This window comes from Apium graveolens, unplaced genomic scaffold (assembly GCF_009905375.1).
Source record: "Apium graveolens cultivar Ventura unplaced genomic scaffold, ASM990537v1 ctg4382, whole genome shotgun sequence".
NCBI classification, from domain to species: Eukaryota; Viridiplantae; Streptophyta; class Magnoliopsida; order Apiales; family Apiaceae; genus Apium; species Apium graveolens.
The window spans coordinates 21256-31116 of record NW_027418519.1 but is presented as its reverse complement, the minus strand read 5'-3'; the positions used below and the strand labels follow the sequence as shown (position 1 = coordinate 31116).

At 31.9% G+C, this 9861-nt stretch overlaps 1 long non-coding RNA gene across 1 annotated transcript; it reads right to left on the bottom strand.

Moving 5' to 3' along the window:
- Positions 1 to 5595: 5595 nt before the first annotated feature.
- On the bottom strand, positions 5596 to 8472 carry LOC141701795 (uncharacterized). Its single transcript, XR_012566906.1, has 4 exons — positions 8197 to 8472; positions 7749 to 7797; positions 7324 to 7510; positions 5596 to 5904 (listed from the first exon to the last, which is right to left on the bottom strand). It is a non-coding gene; the product is annotated as an uncharacterized LOC141701795 (long non-coding RNA).
- Between the last annotated feature and the right edge of the window lie 1389 nt (positions 8473 to 9861).

The following is a 9861-nucleotide window of genomic DNA, read 5'->3' as shown; positions in this document are numbered from 1 at the left end:
CAAGTGGCACAAGAATTTGTTGCCTTGGAAGATCATCTCTTAACCAGTTAGAATTAATAGATTGATTATCGATTTGAAGTGTACTTCAATATCATGCATGGTTGATCCATTGACTTCTTCAAGTACACCATTTCCCTGTTCTACATCATAGTAATCCCTTGGAGATTTCTTTACAAAATAGTACAAATGTTTCTCGGTACAATCCTGAATATAGAATACTTGTTGTAATTGTGAAGCTAGAACAAATGGATCATTTTTCTGATACAATTTGTTTATATTAATTCTTGTCAGCCCACGACAATCCTTATCTTTTTGGTACCAAGAACACTTAAATAAAATTACGCAAAAAGTTCCCCAATAATCGACTTCTATAATTTCATCAATCGCTCAGTAGTAACTAACTTCAGAAACTATAGGGTTTCAATCTGTTGAACTCACAAAAATACTGGTCAGGGCTGACAAGGAGACACCGCTATTTTGCGTCGTACACCTAGCATCTATTTGTTTGGTATGAAATATGAATCCATTTATTGCATAACCAGTATACTTCTTTGCTGCTCTCTGGGGTCCCTTTTCCAAACTAACCAATTCTTGAGAACATTCCATTTTTTTCAACCTCTTCTTTTAAGCAACTGTGGAATTCTTTACGATGTGTTCTTTCTCTTTTGTACTTATTTGATTTTGCATTTTTTTTGTACAAGCTATGATGCTCCCTGGAATTTAATAGACAAATAGATAATAATTTATATGTATAATATTACTACAACTTACTTTAGATACTATCAAAGAATTAGAATAAAGTGGACTTACTCCATTAGCTTCTCGATTTCTATATTTCCACAATTAAAGAGAACGTAACGATGAACATTAATCCACACTTTATCCGCCAAGTCAAATGATTTTCCATCCTTGTTTCTCCTCGCCCCAATAGGGTATCTAACATTTAAATTCTTCTTATCCTCTATCTTTTTCTTCGGTTCATCACTTAAGAATCTTAAACAAAATGTTAGGCATTCTTCAACTAAATACCCTTCAGCCATGCACCCTTCTGGTTTACTTCTGTTTCGAACATAGCTTTTTAATCTAGCCAAATATCGTTCAATTCTGAACATCCATCGAAGGTGCACTACTGGTCCTCCAAATTGAATTTCTTTACACAAGTGCAAAGACACGTAACCATGATATCAAAAAATGCCGTTGGGAAGATTGTTTCCAGTTGGCATAGTATTTCAATAATTTCATCTTGTAACTTCTGCACATCCTCCAACGCAATCACTTTGCCAGATATGGCCCTCAAGAATACACCCAACCTTATCAAGGGTACTACCACTTCTGGTTTTAAGGTCTTTATAACTGCAAATTGTGGCAAATACTGGAGAATAAAATGTGCAACATGGCTTTTGTAACCGAATATTTTTCTTTCATCTAAGTTCACACAACGGCTAATATTAGAAGCACATCCGTACAATAAATTGGCATTCATCAAGACTGAACAGAAGTTCTCCTTTTTTTGTCATGTCAAAACTACCTGTATTAATTTGATAATAATTGTTATCAGCAGATTTTACATGATGAGGGATATTACGAATTCCCATTTCTTTCAAATCTAGGCAAGCGTTTAGATGATCTTTCGTCTTTCCACCCATATTTAATAAAGTCCATAATATTTTATCACAAATGTTTTTTCAATGTGCATGACGTCAAGGTTGTGTCTAATTAACTTAGAACTCCAGTATGGAAATTCAAATAAAATGGATTTCTTTTTCCATTGACAAGTAGTAGACTTTTTCTTTTTCCTTAGCTACCCAAAATTTTTCTCATACCCGCGCAATAGTTCTTCGCAGTCTTTTCCAGTCAATGGTGGTGGACAAAGATCTGTTTCCACTTGACCGTTGAATCTGTTCTTATCAGACCTAAGTTTGTAGTCAGGTGGCATATGGTTCATGTGACACACTTTACGACCATGCTTTAAGTAGGATGAAGAGGTGTAGTAATCACATACGGGACAACCAAGTTTACGCTTTGTGCTCCAACCCGATAAAACGGTGTACCCCAGGAAATCACTAATCGTCCACAAGAGACCCACGCATAATGTAAATGTTTTGTCATGGGAAGCATCATAGGGTTCTACACCTACATCTCATAGTTCTTTCAGCTCAGCAATGAGGGGATGCATATACACATCTATTTCATTACCAGGGTATGCAGGTCCAGGAATTATCGTTGAAAAAATCAAATAATCTAGGTTCATAATCAACCAAGGGGGCAGATTATAACTGACCAGAACAATTAGCCAAGTGTTGTGTGATAGACCCATTGTCAGATAAGGATTAAAACTATCTGCGGCTAAAACTAACCTAACATTTTGAGGTTCTATAGGGAAATTTGGATATCTATCATCCATTGACTTCAGAAAAGGGCAGATAAGGATTAGCACAATTCAGAAAAGGGCTGCAACTGCTTGGCCAGTTCTATTGCCTTTTCAACTTCTGTGTCAATATAAAGGTCCAACACTGAGCCTTGTGGTAAGCTGTTAACAATCTTACAAACATCTTTATCATTATCCAGCAATTTCCAGCCACCTCCTACATTCTTCACATAAAATCCCACTATTTCTTCATATACTCCATAAGAATAGAGTATGATAATCTTTCAAGGTCCATAGTAGTAGGAATTTCAGTACAACTACCATCCTTATACTTGGTTTTTAGGAATTGTCCCTTGTGGGAGGACCTCGTATAAAAATATTTATCTTCTATCCTGAAATGAAATGGAAACATAAAATAGTTAGGCCATTAGTTTACCTACCACATGTATCATTTAAACACAAAACTGTAATTAAACATGTACCAATAAATATCTAAACATATATTCAAAGAAATGAGACACAATCAAACAAAAATTTAGCAAGAGAAATGAGAAATCAATACAGTATATAAATGAGAATTCTTTACATTACATTACAATCAAACAAGAGTTTAATTTCACATTATAATTATATAAAATGTATGATCAGTTTTACTCATTCTTCAGACTCTTCATCGATTTCTTTTTCTTCTTCAAGTGGCACAAGAATTTGTTACCTTGGAAGATCATCTCATAACCAGTTAGAATTAATAGATTGATTATTTCGATTAAGATGACTTTAGACCAATTTATGAAAGCATGTCAGATGATGATTATCACAAACAATTTGCTGAGGAGACAGTCAAAGGCTGTGTTGTTACTTTAGAAGAAGTCAGGATCTACTACAAAGATGACACCTTTATTTTGCTGAATAGAGAAGTTATTGAAATATTTTCAACTGCTAGATTGGAAAGAGTGATAAGTTTGATGAATGAAAGAGATTCCAGTACAATAATGATGAAGGTTGTGTTGGCTGAGAGGTTGAGAGAGAGAATTATAAGGCATGCAAGGAAAAAGGTAAAAGGATGGAAAATGAAAGAAAATATGCTAAAGAGGTTGAAATTTTTTAGACAAGGTCAAATGAATTGAAGGCAAGGGGGTTGAGAATGGTGTTTGCAAATGGTGAAATTCTGAATATTAAGACTCACAGATTATCAAGGAACATGAACATTGTGACTCACAGTTATTCATTAGCTAAATGGATCAAACTGGTGGAAGCTCTAAGAGGAACTGAGATTATTGAAAATCAAGAAATATTAGTTAAAGTCAAGGACCTTACTGGAAAAGAAGCTGGTTATGAGAAATTTAGATAAGCTTTGTAACTCATTATTTATGTAACTATAATATGTATAAAATTTATACTTTGTAAATTTCTTAATCTTATTGTATTTGATTTTAGCTTGGGGGTAGTCTTATTATCAGGCATAAATTTGTGACAAGTAATTTTCTAATAAATTGGGGAAGATTATTGTACAAGACCTGCATGTACATAACAAGACTAAGTCACATTAACAACTCTAAGAATAAGTTATATGATAATATAAATTTTTATTTTGTAATTGTATTCCTTCAGTCTTTATAAATGTTATTTAGATTAGAATGGAGGATTTTTCTCTGAACATCCTTCAAGCTAAGGAATAAACTCTGAAAGAATATCAAATCCTGATCATGTCTCGGAGAAAGTTTAGCAACATGAATTTTAATAATACTATTCTAGGAAAAATGTTTCAAGTCAGACATCGATAAGTCACAGATCAAGGAAAATCGAGAAGACTGTCGAGAAGTCCAAAATGACTTGTATAGAAGTCCTAAGAGATGTCAAAAGGTCAATATCCGTGTAGAGATCATAGATATTGAAAAGATAAAATGCCTATGTGGAGAACTGAAGGTATCGACAAGTCATTTTTGTATGTAGATATCTAGAGATATCGACAAGTCAAATCTTCATGTAGAGAACTAGTGATATCGATAAGTCAAAAGCCTATGTAGAGAATTGGAGATATCGACAAGTCAACTAGAGACCCGACCAGTCAAAGACACATGCAGAAAAATCAAGATATTAATAAGTCATTATACTTATCGATATGTGACATCTCTGCATGACAAAATAGATCTTGATAAACTATCTCAAAATTCAGAGTGCAAAAAAATTCAATATTTAAGATTATCAGTCAACAAACAATTCTATCACTGATGGAAAGACTACAAATATAGCTTCAAGAATTTAAGATAAGGGCCAAGATTCACTGGACACAGGAGGGTCACAAACCTACAAGATTCTCCACAGATTTGCTAACACTGGAAATGGAAATAGACAAGATAACTTTAAAAAATGTGTAAGTACATTTTAGTGCAAGTTTTGTGTAGCCGTGTTGTTATTCTATAAAGCATGCGTGGGTCCTTAGTTTAGAAGTAGAAAATAGATCTAGATAATATCTTGTATTCTCTCTAAAGATTTGTAGTTCATTTCTAATTTTCAAGAAGACAAATTTGTAGTAAAATAAATTTAATTAAGACAATCAATTATGTTTTTGTTATTTTATTTGTGTGTTTACAGTTAAACATTTTTTCTCTACAAGTTCGTATATGCTTTGTTCATTTATAAACCAAACACTTTCAAAGAAAATAAAAATCCAAAGAAACACATTCATCCCGTCTGTGTTATATTTCATTACACTCAATATCTAACATAATGGCGTATAAGATATGTAAGCCAATATATAGAACATGCCTCATCGACACGCTTACCAATAAGCCGTATCCTTTTCATATTTGAAGTACACTACTACATATTTGAGCTTGCATAGCATTTAATTTTGCACTTGGATATCACTTTCAAGTGCTATGCAAGCCAGTGCTATGTAAGTGCAAGTGGTTTACATAGCACTTTTTTTAACGTTATGCAAGTGCGGGTGGCTTAGATAGCACTTCCATAAGTGTTATTTAAGTGTGTGTTACGTAACTTCGGGATATATTATAGCATGTTAAGAAGCGCTATGCAAGTCTTTTCACTTTTATATAGCACTACTTACATAACACTTCTCAAAGCGCTATCCAAACCCTTTTTTAATTTTGATCATTTTACTGCCTTTTTTTAGCTATAATATCCACAAATAATTCTATGATTACAATAATAAATTGACAATAACAAGAGTTGCATAAGATGAGTGAAAAATTAATATGCCGAAGTCAAACAAACAAAATATTAAATCAAAAATAACAACTGCTTTTAAAAAGCACACCATTCAGTACAAATTGTTGATCAACACATTTACTTTACAAAGCCAGAAGGAAATATGTACCATTACATCACATTCATGTATCACATTCCTCTTCATACCTAGTATAAAATTTCAGCTACTAAATAAGGGGAAACATCGAGACATAATGAGGCTAGTTGCGTTACTAGCAACATCATGTATCTATACACTAATCTATCTTAAACAAAAGCAAGCATTTGCTCAGCAACACCACGTTCATCAACCAACTGTCTTCATCCTACAAAAGAAGCAATGTTCACATTATAAATGTTTTCGTACACTCATGATTACTGCCATAAATATAATACACACATGTATCTACGTAACTCTGAATTCCCACCAGTATCAAAAACCTCAAACTTGGACTTAAAACTATATAAAAAAATTCACAACAGCAAAAGACTGATTTGAGGTTCCACCATGATTTAAACTCAGCTTAGAAACCTCCTTGAAAAACCAAATCAACTTGAATTTTCATCAAAAAACAATACCTACAAGTTATAGGCTATTTTCTGAATAAACGAAGAGCCAATGGCCTATTCTACCATAAGCTGATCCTATTATAAGTCTACAAAAATTACACTAACTTCACTTCCAAATATTTAAGCTAAAAATGAACTAGACTACACTCTGGAATTCTTAAAAAATGAACTTTGTTAAATATGTATTGTACTACGGTAAAATGATCAGTATATCAATCATTATAACAAGATAAACTACCCTTTTATTAATTCCAGAATTAATAAAAGGTAATACTTGTGTACAATTTTCCAACTTAATAGTTGAACCTCTCTCTTGCAGTATGTATGTACTAATACTTCATATACATCTCTCCGAATACTCGTGCATACGGGGCATCTCGTAAAACAAAAAGAATTAGTCACCACGTGGCTTAAAAATTTTAATATTTGAATATTAGAATAAAATTCAACTCCCATTATGTCTTGACTCTTCATATTTGGGATTTCCCCATCCAATAGTACATCAGTATAAACTTTTAACAAGGTTCTCTACCATACATTCAAATTAACTGAAGGAAACCAATATTAAGTTATGTTAGGCCTAAGAAATTGAAATTATAGAAGCTACCGCTACATGGTATAATCCGACTAAGTCTTTAATTTTGAAGCATTAGCTAAAAGCTCGAAAACCAAAAGGATAGTAACTATAGACTGTAGTCCCATTAATTTAAAATAATTTCACATACTCACAAATTATTTACCACCATTTTTATGTAGACACCCACTAGTTTTACATAGAATTAAAATCTTAGAAATTATATTAAGGTGTTTAATGCCAGTGCAACAAATGCAGTAGTTTTAAAAAATCAGAACTACAAGACCATTTATTTTATTTAAGTAACATTTAGTTTTAGCACTCCAAATTTATTAGCAGTCAAAATAATCAACTAATTTGACCTAAAATGGAATTTATAGTCTTTTATGGGGGCAATATTTTTAATTTTTAATCACTAAAATTTGTTCATTATTCCCTCCTATATCTTTTCATTCTCATTTGTTCAAAAAATTTCATCCCCATTCCATTCTCTTCAAATAAACACAGCCATAGTATTGTAACTTCAACGGTGCACTAATATACTGAATAAAGATAGTAGCATGCCAAATATATTATAATAACAAAAAAAGAAAGTATATACCTGAATTAGATACTGAGCAGCCTGAACTTGTGCTGAGTTCCCTTTAATTTCCACAGTGATCTCATCTTTTAGGCCCATGCTCTCTTGCACGGTGAGGATAGCAACGCTGAATATATGCAATCTTGGACCCTCCTACCCCAGTGATATTATCGCAATACATGAGCAGTATTTGCATTGTTTGTGCTACCTTATATTCGGAAGTTACAAAAAGATGGAACCGTCACAAACACTTCAAGGTAGTAGATAAATGATATGCCCGAATGTATTAACAGATAAGAAAATGAAGTCCATACTGTAAATCCACTAAACGTGAAGGCTCTAATAAGTATTACAGAATACTATCAGATATCAGATCATTTATGCTCTAAAAATAATAGTAAGGCCCGCGTTCAAACAAAATATGAATTATAGTTCTGGTAACTTACAAGTCAGTCACTGTGTATAGTGTTTATATTTCTTGTTCATTCCTTCTCCCTGGCCACCAATAATTTACAGATATAATCAGACTCATTATGTGCAAAATGAATTTGTATATGGACCCATAGATAAACCAATTTGTAGTTGACTAGACAGAGTATATTCTTTCTACGAAATATAAAACATTTTATTATTACTAGAAATCATATTTTTACATTACTCTTGCTATAAGTAGGTATTTGAACTCCCAAAACAGGTCATAAACAAAAACAATAAGAATCCAAGCTACTAAAAAAGCACAAAACAGGGCAAGTGAAGAAAAAACTGTAATTCCAAATTAAAATCCTAAACTTGAAACCTACCAAGTTAGGAAGAAGCAATTGAAACCCCCAAAATTAAATACCACGCAATTTGGGAGGAACCCAATTGAAAAAACCAACAAAATTAACAACTCACAATTCGATTTGAGATTAGTTCGATGAAGGCAAAGTGATCGTTGAAGGCTTCAAATTAAATTCTTCGATGCTTTGTTGATGAAGACTAGAAGTAACGAATTTATAGACACCTTCAATTGCTCTCTCTTCTATCTCTCCCCGGTCAGATTACTCATATTAATAGACGTGAATTGAACCCCTTTACCATACCTGAGAAGCTCTCGATAAACTTTATAGACATACAAAAACCCTCTGTATTTGGGATGCGTTATCAAAGATATAAAAATAAAATTTTACCTTAGGAGACATTTACTTGTATAACGTTTGTACAAAAGCTTTAGTAGCGTTCAAAATTAAATAAAAAATAAAAAATAAATACTTAAAATACAGTTACTTACATAGCAGCTGTATACATGCTATATAGGTTGCATCTTAGGGGGTGTTTGTTTCAATAAATCTGGGTATGAGGTATGGGGTTGGAATGGATAAAACCCATACCATGTGTTTGGTTAAAATTTTTTTGTTTTAAAACCCATTCCTGAAACCCATGAGGTATGGGGTTTAGAAACACATGTGAATAAGTGGATATGAGCTAAATCAAACTTTTGGGTATCATTTTTATTATTTTCTCTAGTCTTTCTTTTTAACTAAAGTATAATTCTTTTTTTAGCTCTAGTTTTAATATTGATGAATAAAAAATGTGAATGTATATTTAATTTTTTTAAATACTACGTAAAAATATTTATAAACTCATATTTTAGTAAGAAAAATTATCAAAAATACTAGCTTTTTTTATTTATTTCTTTTAGCAATTTTACTATCTTCTAATTTTTTTGGCAAAAATATAGAATCAACCAAAATCAAGCAGACATACAATTAGTTGAATCAATTTTTTTTTTTTGCATTTGAGCTTACATGGAGTGGCATAAATTCGTCGAAAATTGCATCTAATTGAATCAAGTGCATTAAACAGTATTTTCGTAAAAAAATTGGAAAATAGCATTTTTTTAAATAAAAAAGTATTTTTGCAATTTTTTTTAAAAATTATAATATATTTGTAAAAATATCTTTAGCCTTAGATATTTTTCAAAAAAATTATATTTTTAGTCTTACTAATTATGATTGTCAAGTGATCGTGTATACTTTTAGATTTTAATATTAAAATAATTAATTAACAAAAAATAATAATTAAATGTCTTTTGATTCTTGATTCCAATTAGTTTATCAACGAGATATGTTCTCATCCTATTTTGAACCAAACATGTGATATCAAGTATCAAGTTCCAAACCCATACTAGCTTAACCCGATACCATCCAACGAACCAAACGACCCCTTAGATAGCAGATAAAACGCTATGGTCGTATTTTTTTATTTATTTTTAAATTTTAAATTATTTCTTGCATAGCATTTATATAAAAAATGCTATATAAGCATCTCTCTTGTATAGCATATAAATACAAATGCTATACAAGTGCTGTATTCTAAATTTAAATTTATAGTAGTGTACATTACACTTCTTCAAAGGATGACTAGTGATGAGAGATTTCGCTATTACCCTATGCATCAATCAATCCCTAGAGGTCGCCTCATGACCTCTAATATCACTTTGAAGATTAATTAATATTTGAAGACTTACAGGCCAACTCGCTTGGGACCACCTCAGGTATATTGAAAAATAGTGAGTCC